The 16,708-nt window shown below is 50.7% G+C and overlaps 1 protein-coding gene across 2 annotated transcripts in view; it reads right to left on the reverse strand.

The window, feature by feature from the left end:
• The window catches only part of SPSB1 (splA/ryanodine receptor domain and SOCS box containing 1), a 79,567-nt gene extending 63,067 nt beyond the window's left edge, over window positions 1-16,500 (reverse strand). The window contains exon 1 of one of the 2 annotated variants that reach the window (XM_023215284.3): window positions 16,098-16,500. The gene's annotated coding sequence lies outside the window, so the exon portion shown is untranslated. Of the gene's footprint in view, window positions 1-8,920; window positions 9,142-16,097 lie in introns of those variants that run through there. The other variant, XM_023215283.3, reaches the window with a different exon arrangement.
• Window positions 16,501-16,708: the final 208 nt, after the last annotated feature.

Consider the following 16,708-nt stretch of genomic DNA (forward strand, 5'->3'; position numbering starts at 1 on the left):
TTAATCTAGTCAAGTTGACATCCAAAATCAATCATCATAGGTCCACCCCTTATCAACTGGCACCCATAGGCACCCACTGGCATCTTAAGTCATACTTAATTTCCAAATAAAGGCAATAACACGGTCATAGTTCCACTTAGCATGATAGGTGAAACCAGTGGGCTCGTGCTCAGCCGCCAATTCCATGCACATGAGCCCATTGCCACACTTCTTTGGTTGTGAAGTGAGTTCCTTGGAAACAGTGCTATGTGGACAGCATGACAGTGGGTATGGTGTCCTCTGAATCAATGGATGGTGACTTTGGCAGAAGCACTGTGTGCAGGGAAGACGAATCTGTATCCAGAATAAATGCCTGTTCCAGTAAGGACAAAATGCTACCCCTTCCAAAATAGAAGTGGTCCAATGTGCCTTCGACCAGGTGCAGTGATCATCCTGGCGAATGGGGCCATATTGGAGCTCAGTGTTAGTCTCCGCTGCTGGCAGACTGGCACCCAGTGGTAGCCATAGCCAGGTCGGCTTTGGTGAGTGGGCAGTCCATGTTGCTGAGCCCACGCATCACCTCCATCTCTGCCACCGTGACTACTTTGTCTCTGAGCCCATCAGGCGATGCCAGGGGTGGCTAGGGAAAGAGGCTGACTAGAATCCACCTAGGTCATCCCACGCACATACCTCATGTCCTCTGCCCACTCAGGAGGTCTATCCACATACATCTTCCCCCAATTTCTTTTTTGTTTGGTTGGGTTTTTCGATACAGGGTCTCATTCTGTTGCCTAGGCCGGAGCAATCACAGCTCACTGCAGCCTCAACCTCCTAGGCTCAAGTGATCCTCCCACCTCAGCCTCCCAAGTAGCTGGGACTGCAGGCATGAGCTACCATGCCCAGCTAATTTTTAAATTGTTTTTAGAGATGGGGGGCGGGGAGTCTCACTATGTTGTCCAGGCTGGTCTGGAATTCCTTGGCCTCAAGCAATCCTCCCACCTTGGCCTGCCAAAGTGCTGAGATTACAGGTGTGAGCCACTATGTCAGGCCCCCAGATTTCTTTGTCACCAATCTTCCAATCATATTCTTTCCAAGTCCCCAAGTCCCTGACCATCCAGCCAAATCATCAGGCACAGCCCATGAATCAGTATATAATCACTCATCTGGCCATCTCTCCTTCCAAGCAAGGTGTACAAGCAGGTGCACTGCCTGAATCTCTGCCTGGGAGGATTTCCCCTCACCCCTGTCCTTCAGAGACGTCCCAGCAAGGGGCTATAGTGCTGCAGCTGTCCACTTTCAGGTGGTGCCTGCATATAGTGCAGAGTCATCTGTAGCCATCTGTAAACCAGGCTGAGTCTTCTCTTTCACTGTCAACTGATCATAGGGAACTTCCCAGGAGACCATAGGTATAGGCTGGAGAGAGAAGGCAGTGGGCAAAGTAAGAACCATGGGCCTTTGGACCACTTCCTTATGTCACTTACTTGTGCCTTCAGGACCTACTGAGACCTGATCCCATATATACCACTTCCACCTGACGGGAGTGTTCTGCCGTACATGCCCAATGTATGGTTTGGTGGGTCAGATCATAGACGACACCCATTTCATGATGGGCAGCTCAGGTCACATGGCAACTTCGTGGCTGATGGTCAAACGTTAAGTTTCTACTAGGGCCCAGTATTAGGCCAAGAGCTGTCTCTCAAAAGGAATGAAGTTATTTGCAGATGACGGCAGGGCCTTGCTCTAAAATCCCAAGGCCTGTACTGTGATTCATCTACAGGGTCCTGCCAAAGGCTTTAAGCAGCCTCCCTGTCTGCCACTGACCTCAAGTACCACTGGATCTGCTGGTGATCCAAGTGGCAAAGCAGGTTGCACAGCAGCCTGGACCTGTTGCAGTCTTCTGCGACGGGCCCCATTCAAAACTAGACACGTTAGAGTGACTTAGCAAATGGGCTGGAGTAACACACCCAGATGAGGACTGTGCTGCCTCCAAAACCCAAATAGGCCCACTAGGCATTGCGCCTCTTTCTTGGTTGTAGGAGGAAAGCTGTAACAACTTACTCTTCACCTTAGACAGGAGGCCTTCACAGGCCTGACACTACCGGCCCCCGAGAAATTTCACTAAGGGAGAAGGTCCCCAAATTTCCGTCAAATTTCTTTCCCATCGCTTGACATGTAAACGTCCTACCAATCAGTACAGAGTGGTTGCTACTTCTTGCCCACTAGGTCCAATCAAGTATAATGACATCAATGCAATGAGCCAGCAAGATACCTTTTTTTTTTTTTTGAGACAGGGTCTCACTCTGTTGCCCAGGTTGGAGTAAAGTAGCACAATCACTGCTCACTGCAAGTCTTGACCTCCTAGGCTAAAGTGATCCTCCCACCTCAGCCACCCAAGTAGCTGGGACCACAGGCATGCACCATCATGTCTGGGTAATTTTTTAAAAAGTTTTTTTTGTAGGGATGGTGAAACCCCATCTCTACTTTAAAAAAAAAATTGACTGGGAGTGGTGGTGCGCACTTGTAGTCCCAGCTACTCGAGAGGCTGAAGCAAGATAATCACTTAAGCCCAAGAGGCAGAGGATGCAGTGAACCAAGATCAAGCGAGACTCTGTCTAAAACAAAAAATAAAAAAAAGTTTAAAAATTATAGAGATGATGTCTCACTATGTTGCCCAGGCTGGTTTCAAACTCCTGAGCTCAAGCGATCCTCCTGCCTCGGCCTCCTGAAGTGCTAGAAGTGCTAGGATTACAGGAGTGAGCCACTGCGTCCAGCCCTAGCATATCTGTGGAAGGGAAAGGTGATTAAGATGACAGTGAAGTAAACTGTGACAGAGGGCTGGAGAGCTGATATACCCATGAGCCAGACCGTCAGGGGGCATTGCTGGCCTGATCAGCTGGATGCAAACTGCTTCTGGTGGGCCTTATGGACAGGTATCAAGAGAAAGGCATTCGCCAGATCAACAGCTGCATGCAGTACCAGGGACCAGAGATACGTGAATTTTTGGAGTCAACGCTTGGTTAAGTTTACAGTAATCCACTATCAGTTTCCAAAGTCCATCTGTCTTCTGCGCCAGCCCAATCAGAGAGCTGAATGGGGGTGTGGTGGGGTCACCCCTGCATCCTCCAAGTCCTTGATGGTGGCGTTAATCTCCGCAGCTCCACTAGGGACGTAATGTTGCTTTTGATGTACTATTTTCCCAAGCAGAGGCAACGCTAATGGTTTCCCTTTGACCTTTCCCATCATAATAGCCCTCACTACACAAGTTACAGAACCCGTGTGGGGATTCCGCTAGGTGCTAAGTACGTCAATTACAAACCTGGAACCAGGAAATAACCCCAGGATGGGTTCAGGGATCCACTGGAGCCACCACAAGTTGGACTGAAGCTAAAACTCCATGGATCACCTGATCTCCATGAGCCCCTTCTCTGACCAGTGGGCCGCAGTGATGTTTTTGGTTTCCTGGAATCAGCATCAGTTCAGCGTCCAGTTATCCCCAAAAAGTCGAATTATTTCCCTTTTCTCAATGCATATTCGCCCTGGTAAAAGGCCATAGGTCCCTTTGGGGGAAGGCTAGGAGGAAGACTAATAGCATAAACTTGCTGTAGTGTACTGAGGTCCTTCTTCAAAGGGACCCAGCCTCCAATTCCTTCGTTTATTCATTCATTCATTCATTCATGGGGGCTTAAATGTGTAAACTGGCTCAAGCCTGGGAAGCTGATTGAGGGCTGTGATTTTCTGTTTTAATTATTTTTCTGTTTCAATTATTCAAGTTAAGACTTCTTTTCATTTGACCTGTAAGTTTCTGCTTATGTAGAAAACTTCAAAGAATCAAGTAACTTATAAAATCAAGTAAGAATTTCATAGGTTTCCTGTCTATTTCACTTCTAAGAACACCACGATTAACTATCCAATGCCATAGATCCACACAAGTCAGACTATTCTGATTGCAGCTTTGCCTCTGCAGTCCATTAGGTAACCACACTGACCTTGCCTTGGATGGCTGAGTACTGCCACTTGGCCCCTGCACTCCAAATGCAATCACTCCCGTTGCATTTAAGTTTTCCATTTGAGTGACTGTACTGTAGGCGCTGGATCACGGAGCTCTTCAGGGATGCTGGGGCCCCTCACAAATCTCTCTCTCAACATACTGGTGAAAGATCTGTCTTCTGAATCTTCCCAGTGTGGGTGAGTAGCTTTTAAGTGACAGATCCACTCCAGCATTCCAACATCCTTAAGCCTTGGAATCCCTAACTCTACATGAAACCTAAGCCTATGAATCTCTACCTCTACGTTAAATCAAAGGAGACCCAGCAACTCGAACTCACTCCCAGCAGGTCATCCTTTGATCCATGTTCCAGTCAACCAACCAAATGGATCTCTTCTTAACTCCCTGAGCTACAACATTAAGTGCAGAATCTCTGCTTAGTGGGCCCATATCCATAAATTCAGCCGGATCCAACTTCATGTTGGTTCCACATCCTGATATCCACTCCCACACATGCTCCCTTGGTGTCTGCTTGTATCAGTTAGAAAACTCAAGTGGTTCTCTTGGAGTGGAGTACAGCTCCTCACTCTGACCTTGGAAAGGGTGTGACCAGATCGGTCACACTCAGACTCTCTGGCAAGAGGTGTTCACAACTGGGGCACCTGTCAAGCCCTTGTCACAGGCAGGCTTTTCCAACCCTGGAATCCTATATTCCTACTCAGCAGTCATTTCTCAAGGGTGGGGTTTGCATCCTAATACTTTCTTCATCTTGCGCTCAAATCACCCAATGCCTCCCTAGTTTTCCAAGAGACACCCAAAGGTGGCAGAGACTCTTAGACTCCTCCACCCATCGCCTATGCAGTAAATTCAAGAGGGTCAGGCTCAGTTTTAGGTCAGATGCAGAGGTTGTTGACAAACCGTTCTCACAGTCACATCTCCTGACAGCCAGCCCTGCCACAAATCCCATGCCTGCATTGCACAAGGTCTGGACCTCAATGGCGGGCAAGGCTGGGCTGTGCCTTGGCGGATTCTCTTCCCCATCTCCAAGAAAGGCCCCGAGAGCCTAAGCCTGTTGTTGATGTGGTCTGTCTCATGACCACTGGACTCATTTATTTTTAACGTTGGGCAATGAACAGAACTTTTAAAACACAAAGCAAACAGGCAGCTTCCCAAAGGTTCCAGGGGGTTGGCAGCAGGACAGATCCCCCAATGAGCTGTTGGGTTTTGCCATTCTCCCTTTGTCCAAGCAAGGAAGGAGCCTCAAATCCAAGTCAGAATGGATGTATATCTCCTGACTTGATGCTTCCTTTAAATGCTTCTTAGGAAGAAGCTACGGATGACCTGACATCTTGTACTCGTTTCAAAATAATCCAGCGTGTGTGTGTATGTGTGCATGTATGTGTGTGCATATGTAAGTGTGCATGCATATGTTTGTGTATGTGTGCATACACATGTGCGCGTCTTCTGCGAGCATAAGTATGTATGTGCATATGTGAGTATGTGTGTGCGTGCAAGGTGAGGAAAGCTGGGGGCTCATTATACTCTGCTTCTAACTTTGGTATGTTTGAATTTATTTTCCATAATAACAAAAAATTTCATTAAAAAAATGAGCACATACTTATTGAAGAAAAGGCTCGGGTGGTGGAAGTGACAAACTGTACTGGCAAAGGGCTTGGGTGCCAAATCTGGATTCGAGTTTTGGCTCCACCATTCCCTTGCAGCGAGACCTTAGCCAAGTTACCTGCTCATTCCAAGCCTCAGGAGAATGGACATGGAGGCAGAACCCACTTCCCAGGGTCCTCAGGAAGCCCATGAGTCAATGTGTCAAGGACTCAGGTCAGAGCCAGCACTCACATGCACCGTGAAACCATGAAACCATCTCCCACTATTATTATGCTTAGGACTCAAAGTCACGTCCATAAAGCACTCTGGAGCACAGAGCCTGACACCTGGCTGCCAGTGGAACTTTAGACTGGGGGAGATGTTATCAGATAACTGGGGGAGGGGAGAGCACTCATTGAAAGTCCAAAATCAAAGTGCCTTAGAGTCTGAATTTCATTGATCAAGTGTTGGGGGTTGGGGAGAAGGTTAACACACCCCTGGCAGACTGAGGCACACCTGTACCTGACCTTGTGCTTTCGTCTGATAAAATTTTTCAGAACAAAAAGATAAACTGAATCACGCACACCAGCCACAACCTATTTCTTGAGAAGAACTGATGCAAAATGCCCAGATGAACTCATGAACACCGTAAGAATCAGAGGTTTTGCTAAATTTGAAAATGCGTCTGCAGGCAAGTTTCCATCCACCCAGGAGGAGGGGCAGGTGCAGGAAGGGAGCACGGCACACACCATGGGGGTGGGTGGGAGGGCAGCGCTGGCTTCCACGAGCTGGGACCCCACCCCATTCCCCAGCTCTGGTGGAGAAATTAAACATCTGTGATGATTCCAAGGGGGTGAGTTTTTTGCAGCAGCCCAGAGGAACCCACTGAAGGGCGGATCCAGCCTTACTGGAGCAGCCCAAGAAACGGCCTCACCCAGCTCCAAAGTGACATCACCAGGGCCCCAGGCAGGACCACTCCTTCCTAAGAGCCCTGAAACCCACTGATTCTTCCCAGGGCCTGGCCTCCCTGAAGCCGGCATGGCACCAGGTTTGCTCCCTGCTCGGGGCTGTCTGAGCCACTGGGGCCAATGTGCTACTGCTTTTATTTTCTCTGCTGCTACGGTGGTAGCCAGGCTGGAAAAGGAAGACTTGTAAAGTGATTGCCTTAGTCCACTCCACACCTCCACACACACACACACACACACACACACACACACACACACACACACTCCATCTACTGGGTAAAGTGCTCCCTGCAGAAGAAAAGCAGCTGTAAGAGAGCAGGAGTGCTTTAAATGATCTAATCCAGCCCATCATTTCACAGCTGGGGAGACATGAAGTGCCTGGCCCATGACCTCAGCGCTGGGGACAGTAACCAACAGCAACAGTTTCAGGACTGGGAGTCTTGGTCCACAGCCCTGGCTGTGCAATCTGGGTAAGTGAACCACCGTCTCTGGCCCTCTGCTGGGAAAGGACAGGTTGGCCTAGACAGTAAGACAGGGCTTCTCTGACTCCAAAATTCCTCAGTGGGGAGAGACCACCACCTGTGCCGCTCATGCTTAGCCCAGGACTTCCCACCACTGGGAGGGGGGTGTGAGGAGGGGGCAGGGCAGAAGGGAGGGGCCCTCATCCCCTTCCTTGCTTGCTGTTTTCCTCACACCCCACAATGAGAAATGAAGCTGTGGGCCCAGACCCCCGCAACAAGAAAATTCTTCCAAGGACACCAAACCTTAGTCACCAGGGATGGCGCTTTTACCATGAACACCTGTTAAAACTCAACTCATGACCAGTTTCTGATGCTACAGACTGGAGTGTTTAATTAAATATTACTCACTCAGGAAGCAGCCCCTGCCAACTCACCCCCAAACTGTGTAGTTCATTTTCAGAGAAATGGAGAGAGGAGCCTGCGTTCTCCTCGGGGCACCAGCAGGGCTTGCCTAGTGAGGTGTCTGTGGCCCAGCATGCCCAGAAGCAAGCAAATAAATCACCATGAGCAGCAGTACCTAGGAACCACAGGTCCTCCTGGATGGTCCCCACACACACTCACAGAGACACACACACACACACACAAAGACACACTCACAAAGACACACAGACACACACTCGGACACCCACACATACACAGACACACTCAGAGACAGAGACACAGAGACAAACGTGTGGACACACAAAGACATACAGAGACACACACAAAGACACACAACGACACAGAGACACACATTTGCAAAGACAGACACACAGACACACACTCAGAGACACAAACTTGCAGAGACACAGCCAAAGACTTATACACAACTCACACACTCACGAAGACACACACAGACATACAGAGGCACACACAAATACACAGAGACACACTCAGAGACACATACACAGTCACTCAGAGTCTCAGGCACACATTGACAGACACACAGACTCACTCAGACACACAGACTCACTCAGACACACACTCAGAGACACATACATACACAGATGCACTTAGAGACACACACACACCCACATGAACACACAAATACACTCATACACAGGTACATATTCACAAGGACACGCACAAACACACACGCAGATGCACTCTCAGAGACACCCGCTCTTCCTGCAGACCCGCACCCTCCCCTCGGGGCCGTCCCGTCCCGTCCTCGCCCCTCACCGGAACCTGGACGCCACGAGCCCCGCACACGCCCGGGGACGGTGACCCACCCGCGATTCCTCCCGCGGGCCCAGGCCGCCCTTGTTTTTCTGATTTAATCGATTTCCTGACAACTCTCCGGCTCTCCCTCCGCTGCTGGGAGAAGCTGCGGCGGCTCCGGGGCGGCGGGGAGGGCGGCGCTCGGGTGTCCCCGGCAGGCTCCCTGGGGGAGATGCTGCGGGCGGGTGGGGGCAACCTGACGGGGGACCGGGCCGCGCCGCCAATCCCGACTCGGACTGGCGGGAAAAGCGAAACTAACTCAGCCCAGCGGGGTCCCGCTGCCCCCGGGCTAAGGAGGGGACGGGTCGACTGCCCCGGAGCGCCCCGGCCCTCCTCGGGACCGCAACTCGTTGCGACGGTCCCCGCGCCCTGAGACCGCCGCCGGGCCTCGCCCCGGGACCCCCTGCCCTGCAGCGGCGGCAGCGAGGAGCGGGCCCCGGCCCCCTTCCCTGGATCTGCGGCGAGGGAGGCGCCCCGAAGCCAACGCGGGAGGAGTCGCGCCCCGAGTCCCCATCCCGTACCCCACCCGCTCCCCCGCGCCCGGCCCCGCGCCACCCACTCAGTCCCCCAGCGCCGCGATCCCCGCGTCCGCCCCCGCCCGGGCCCCCGCGCCCCCCGACCGGGCCGGACGCCCACCCATCGGGTCCCAGGTGCCCCGCGCCGCCTACCGCGCCCGGGGTGCCGCCGTCGCCGCTGCTCTCCAAGGCCGAGGAGGCTCGGGCGCCCGGGCCGCGCCCGCCGCAGGGAGCGAAGTCGCCTCCTCCCCGCGGCCACGGCGCCGGCGCCTGGAGCCTGGTTCCTGCTGCGAGCGCGCAGGCTGCCCGAGCGCGACTTCTGTGCGGAGGAGAAAAATCAACCGACGGCTTTAAAGTGAAAAAAAGAGAAAAGCGCCGGTGGGTGGGGCCGTCCCCTGTCCCTGCCCCGCCCCGCCCCGCCCCGCCCCCGGCCTCGGGCGCACGGACCACTCAGCACTGCATGGAAGGCCGGGGGCGCGGGGCGCGTCAGCCCGGCGCTCGCTCGGCCGCCCCCTCCGCCCCCTTAGTCCGCCGCCCTCTTCCGAGCCGCCGCCTTGGTGTTGCCAGCCCGAAGCCCCGGTCCCTCCGGAGGCGTCTTTGGGAAACGCGTGGCGCAGGGCCTGGGTTGCAGCCGCGGGAGGCTGGAGTGGGGGCGGGGGTCTTACGAGAAGGAGAAATCTTCGCGGAGAGTGGGGTTGTCCCAGTAATCCCAAGCAAGGCCTCGCCGGCTTCCTCTGAAGTGCCCAGCGGGGACGGGTGGGCGGCCGCCGGGGGGTCCAGGGAGCCTCCTGCAGCGCTGTTTCAGCCCCGCACGTTTCGGTGTCCACGGGGACGAGGCCCTCGGACCTCGAGACCCTGAGGGCGCTGGCACCTGGCATCCGCAGGGCTGCTCCCTGAACAGGTCCCAGCCTCTGAGGACTTGTCCTGTGGCTCTAGCTCGTCCAGGGAATTTTCCTGCCTCTTGCCCGAACAGAGCAGTCACTTGGGACTGGGAAGATTTTAAAGACATTGTTTTGAGAGCAAAATGTTCTTGCATTCCCCACCCCTCGCTGTGTAGTGTCCATTGAAAACGGTGAGGAGTTAGCCTTTCTGGGGAAGTCGAAACAAATAGCGGGGCTACCGTAGTTATTGGGTCTTTACCATAACCCAATACAGTGAGGGGGGGCACTAGTGTCACCCTCACTATAAAGAGGAAACAGTGCCTGGCCCGAGGCCAGCTGTCCAGAGCTTGGAACCCAACTGAACTGTGAGATTACAAAGTTTGATGTCTCCCATCTTACGGTGCTGAAAATCAGTTTAGTTTAGCTTTGTTTGAACTCAGAATAGGAATACCCAGACTCAACCGACTGCCCTGGGCTGGGCGGGCCTGAGTGGGCATTCCGACTTTCCGGTGCCAGCGGTTTAGGAATGGTCAGGTGGGCAGCCATGGCCAGCAGCTTAGGGGTGCTTCCTCGTTAAAAGAGCACTTGAGGCTGGATGTGGTGGCTCTCACGCCCTTAATCCCCACACTTTGGGTGGCTGAGGCAGGCAGATCAGTTAAGCCCAGGAGTTCAAGACCAGCCTGGGCAACAGAGCAAGACACAGACTCAGCACAAAAATTAAATAATAATAATAATAATAATAATAATAATAATAATAATAATAATAATAATAATTGGCCGTGCACGGTGGCTCACACCTGTAATCCCAGCACTTTGGGAGGTCGAGGTGGGTGGATCATGAGGTCAGGAGATCAAAACCATCCTGGCTAACACAATGAAACCCCATCTCTACTACAAATATAAAAAATTAGCTGGGCGTGGTGGCGGCCACCTGCAAAACCCAGCTATTTGGGAGGTTGAGGCAGGAGAATGGCGTGAACCCAGGAGGTGGAGATTGCAGTGAGCCGAGATTGCGCCACTGCACTCCAGCCTGGGCGACAGAGCGAGACTCCGTCATACACACACACACACACACAAACACACACACACACACAAAAGGAGTTCAGGACCAGCCTGGCCAACATGGCAACACTCCATCTCTACTGAAAATACAAAAATTAGCTGGGTGTGGTGGTGCATGCCTGTGATCCCAGCTACTCGGGAGGCTGAGGCAGGAGAATCTCTTGAACCCAGGAGGCGGACGTTGCAGTGAGCCAACATTGTACCACGGCACTCCAGCCTGGGCAACAGAGCGAGACTCCATCTCAAAAAAAAAAAAAAGTAATAATAATAATTTTAAAACAGCATGAGTCACGCCTGTAATCCCAGCACTTTGGGAGGCCGAGGCGGGCAGATCACAAGGTCAGGAGATCCAGATCATCCTGGCTAACATGGTGAAACTCCGTCTCTACTTAAAAACAAACAAACAAACAAAAAAATTTCCCAGCTACTCGGGAGGTTGAGGCAGGAGAATGGCGTGAACCTGGGAGGCAGAGCTTGCAGTAAGCTGAGATCGAGCCACTGCACTCCAGCCTGGGAGACAGAGTAAGACTCCGTCTCAAAAAAAAAGAAAAAAAAAAAGAGCATATGACCCCTGCCAGCCACTCTGTAGTTTGAGAACTGCTGTTTACTTGGGAGACTGGTGAGAGCCTCTGGGACAGGCCCATGGGGTGCAGCCCACTGCAGTCATTGCTGAAAATCACAGCTGCCTCTGATGGGTTCATTTCTCCTCCTTGGGAGAGTAGCCCTGTTTGGTGGGTTATTCACTGTGTGTGTGGCCTCTACCAGGCACTGTCATCTCATGGGGCTGGTGCTACGGCCACGTGGTCTGGGGCCATGGTGTTGTCAGCTTTCCTAAGAGGATCTCCTCCAGGCCTCACCTCTTACCATCTGGGAAGCTTCCAGGGCAGACTGGGGCACTTTGGAGCTAGAGACCCAGCTTTGATATTTAAGGCCCTGAAAGACAGTTCCTGATGAAAAGTCTTCAGCACCCTCACCCCACCCCCCTTTGGTGTTAATCTGGAAATCTCAGCTCTGATCCAGTTGAATAATTAGATCCTGCTGACCTAAATTTCCCAGAAGAACCCCCGGGGGAGTGGACCTCCTCTCCTCCAGGACACTGGGCAGGTTGGCCGGATGATGGAAAGCTGGTCAGCCAGCAGTGACTGCTGCGGCATGGGGTAATGTTGAGCAATCCTGAAGGCCAGGTTATGTGTCGGAAGGGCCCAGAATCACCCTAGCATGCTGATACAATTGTTTGTTAAAAAAAAAAAAAAAGATAGGCAGTCTTGCAACATTGTGACATAAACTGATAGATACTATCCAAAAGTTTGAAGGGTGACTCAGGACTTCTTCAAGGATCTGTGTCCTGCAGGGGTGAGTCGGGAGGGAGGTGGCTCTGAGCTCCCAGTGGTGTCACCCCCAACCCCCCCAACCCCACCCCACCCCTACACACATTTTATCACTTGCATCAGCACAATTTGCTCTTGTCTTTAATCTGTCTCCGGAATCTGTCTCCGGGAAATGGTGAAGAGAAACTGTTAGATGGTGAATTAGCATCAGCTACTTTTTCTGATGATGGTTCTGAGCCTTGAGCTCTTAGCGCAGAATCCTCCTGCCCTCACAAGTGTTAAGGGCTGCCATCTTCTCTGAGTCCCTTTTGCCAACTGGAGCGAATGTGCAAAGGATTTGGTAATAGACAAACCCAATGCAACCCTCAGCTCTGCCATTCATCAGCTGTGTGACCTTGAGCAAGTTACTTAACCTTTCTGAGATCTCCTGTTCTCATCTGTGGAACTGCTCTACACATTTCCCCAGAATTTGGGGAGGTGGTGCAATCATTCAACAAACATTAATTGAGCACAATTAATTGTGCTGGAATGAAATCAAGGATTTTGAGAATTTTCAAGATAATAGATTTTTTTTTTTTTTTTTTTTGAGGCAGAGTCTTGCTCTGTCGCCCAGACTGGAGTGCAGTGGCCAGATCTCAGCTCACTGCAAACTCCGCCTCCCGGGTTTACGCCATTCTCCTGCCTCAGCCTCCCGAGTAGCTGAGACTACAGGCGCCCGCCACCTCGCCCAGCTAGTTTTTGTATTTTTAGTAGAGACGGGGTTTCACTGTGTTAGCCAGGATGGTCTCGATCTCCTGACTCGTGATCCACCCGTCTCAGCCTCCCAAAGTGCTGGGATTACAGGCTTGAGCCACCGCGCCCGGCCATTTTTTTTTTTTTTTTTTTAAAGAAAAGCCTGGGATCCACAACACAGAATTGTAGCAAGATCCACCAGAACATAAAGAACACTGGAGCATATTAATAAAATTTACATCTATTATGCATCCTTAGCATAAGACATATACTTATCTCATGATGCAAAACAGAAGTAGAGTGCTTTATATGTTAATTAAAAAAAAATAGAGGCAGGGTTTTACCATGTTGCCCAGGCTGGTTTTGAACTTCTGGGCTCAAGTGACCTTCCTGCCTTGGGCTCCCGAAGTACTGGGATTATAGGCATGAGCCATCACAACCAACTACTTACAGAATTTTGATCTCATAATATTCCCTAATTTAGTACATTGATTCATTTTGTAGATCATTTGGTCATAAACTACTGTAGTGCGCACACGGATCACATATTGTCAGACAGCGACGCCTGCTGGCAAAGCATGATATTGCACTATAGCTCTATCAGACATTGTTAATCACAAATAAAGGAAAAGATTCAGAGCAAAGTTTGGGGGAGATTTAAATGAGACATTAGATGATAAACAGTCTTGGAAAGAGTTCCTATGACTTTGAGAAAAAAATAATAAAGAGATGATCTTGGGTTTGGGACAATAACTGTTGCAAAGTTCTTCAAAAACACAGTGAAGTAATAGTGAGCAGGCTGTGATACTGGTGCCTATCTTAAATCTTCACCAGATGCTTTTAACAGTATTTCAGTTTATCTTTATCCGTGGGACATCTTGAATATACATTATAATATAATTAACTAATTTTAGTAGTATTAATGTAGTAAAACTCCATTAAACAATCAAAGCAAAATCCCCTCCAAGTATTTATTATTTGATCCCTCAGTATTTATTTTTATTAAAAATTTAGGAACCTAATAAATAAATATGGAATAGTGCTATTCTGCATGCTGGAGGGTGATAAACAATACGGACCAGGCTCTGGGCCTTACAGAATTTCCATTTCAGTGGGAGAGACCAATAGTAAACAATAAATGAGATCATTGCAGATGGTAACAGTGTTAACAAATAATCATTTTATATAAGTTTGTTCTGTGGTCTTTTTTTTAAAACTTAGAGAGAGAGGGAGAAAGACCTGTATTCAGTGACTTCAGTTCAAATTGAAAAGTCTATATAAATATTCTAGAAAAGTTCACCTTTCTGTCTGAAATAACAGATCAGAGACTTCCAATAGTGAGGGACACATCTCACCCTCCTGTTCCCCACCACAGAGCTTGCTGTGTTTGGTCAACACCTTGACAAAGAGTCCAAACTGACAGGTCCAGCTTCTCTGCTCCATCTTCATCTCAGGATGCCCCTGTCCCCAGCCAGAGGATCAACTGCCTCATTCATTCAGCAAGCATTTACTGGATGTAAGTTGTATGCCTTGCTCTGTGCTGGGAGGTTTTAAAGTTAGCATTGATCCCATGAGGGACCAGTTTGGAGAATGAAAGTGAATCAGCTCCCATTCTGCCTCATTCCTGGAAAAATACCCCCAGGAGCTTGGAGTGTCAGTCCTGCCACCCTTCTTTTTTCTCAGATGGAGTCTCCCTCTATTGCCCAGGCTAGAGTGCAGTGGCATGATCTTGGCTCACTGCAACCTCCACCTCCCGGGTGCAAGCGATTCTCCTGCCTCAGCCTCCCTAGGAACTGGGCACCCACCACCACACCTGGCTAATTTTGTATTTTTAGTAGAGATGGGGTTTCACCATGTTGGCCAGGCTGGTCTCAAACTCCTGAACTCATGTGATCTGCCTGCCTGGGCCTCCTAAAATGTTGGGATTACAAGTGTGAGCCACCGCACCCAGTCTGTCCTGCCAGCCTTCTGCACAGAGCTTGGCACATTCCAGCTGAAAACTCAGTGAGGCTGACTCTGGGAGGGCTGCTTCAGTGGGGATGTCCTGGATCTTTCTCTTCAGGGGATATCAGTTTGGAAGAAGAAATACTTAAGGGATCCAAACCCATAGAATGACAATAGATGTTTTCAAAGCTAAAATGTATTGAGTGCTATGTGCCAGGCACCGTGCTCTGTGTGGTACAGGGACCATCTCATGTGACCCTCCTAGGAGGTGGGTTCTATGAGGTGGGTTCTATAATTATCTCCACTCTACGGTGGGGAAGCTGAGATACAAAGTGGTTACATAGATCTCCCAGAGTCGCCAAGCCAGTAAGTGGTAGGGCCAGGACTTGAACCCCTGAATGCAAAAGCCAAGCTGCACGTTGGCCCAGGTCAGATTGAGAGTGACTCTTCTGAACCCAGAGCACCGGGAGTACCAAGTGGCAAAGAAAAGGGTAGGTGCTCCCTTCGCAGCCCCAGTGACGGTCATAGGCAGAACAATAGCCAAATAAAGGATCTGTGCAAGTCAGGGACAAGCCTGACCACACAACAAGGAAACGAGCAGACGCTGACTCTAAGGAGTGGCTTCGTGGCCAGAAAGAAAGGTCAGAATGTGGTCAAGAAAAGAATAGGGCACCAGATGGCCCACCGGTGGCCCCCTCCCACATTCCATTCATTTCCCCTCCTCAAGTAACCCCCAACACTGTCCACCCTGTCACATCCTCTGTACTGGGTTGAAGAGTATTCCCCCAAAATTCATGTCCACCTGGAACCTGTGAATACAACCTTATTTGGAAATAGCGTATTTGCAGACATAACCAAGTTGAGATGAAGCCATACTGGATTAGGACAGGCCTTAATCTAATGACAGGTATCCTTTTTTAAGAGGACGGAAATTTGAACACGGAAACACAGAGAAGAGAAGCAGAGTTTGGAGTGATGCGTTACAAGCCAAAGAATGCCAACGATTGCCCACAACCATCAGCAGCTGAAAGTGGCAAGGACGGATCCTCCCCTAGAGCCTTCAGAGAGAGCACAGCCCTGCCCACACCTTGATCTTGACCTTGTCAGCCACGTACCACCATCGTCTCTCACCTAGTTGACTGCCGAGCCTCCTCATCCACCTCCTGGCATTCACAGCCCCTCCCAATCTGTTTCCCACTCAACAGCAGAAATGATCTTTGCAAAATGCACATTTCAGACCCCCAATCACCGCTTTTAAAATAGAGTCCATAAACCTTCTGTGGCCACAGACCCTCTGTGGTCTGACTTGCTCACTGCTCCTATGGCACATGCTCCCATGAACCCCCTCATTGCACTTGTCATGGGGGTGATTTTCACACTTACTTGTCTGATTCTTTCATTAATCTACATCTCGCCAGACTGTTCATTTCATGAGGGTTTGTCTTTGCTTCCCACTGAACTCCCAAGGCTTATGTGGGTGGGACCTTGACCCGTGGTAGTCCCTTGTATCAGTCGTCCATTGCTGTGGAACAAACCACCCCAAACTCAGTGGCTTCAAACCATTTGTTCTCACTCTCATTTCTGCAGGGTGGCTGGAGGGGGCTCAGCAGGTCCCCCTGGGCTTGACTGGGTGACTGTTTTGGCATGGAGGCTGCCTGGGCTTGGCCCACAGAACGGCTCTGCATGTGTTCGTCCTGGGGCTTGGGCTGAAGGGCGGTGGGAGGCCTGGAAGCTCTCCCTGTGATGGCAGAGGAGGAGAAGAAAAGCCCATTGGAGCGAGTGCATTTCAATTCAGCTTCAGTCCCATCCGTTCACTTCCAGTGGCTTTGCAAAACAAGTCCTATGGTCGAGTCCCAGGCCATGGGGTGGAGAAGGACGCTGCTCCACTGGGTGGGGGGACAGTAAACATCTAAACACTAATGTAATCTTCTACTGTCCTCAAACAATGTTTGTTGAACAAATGGAGACATTTCCTTGAGCAAAACTGAGTCAAG

This window comes from Piliocolobus tephrosceles, chromosome 1 (genome assembly GCF_002776525.5).
Source record: "Piliocolobus tephrosceles isolate RC106 chromosome 1, ASM277652v3, whole genome shotgun sequence".
NCBI lineage: Eukaryota > Metazoa > Chordata > Mammalia > Primates > Cercopithecidae > Piliocolobus > Piliocolobus tephrosceles.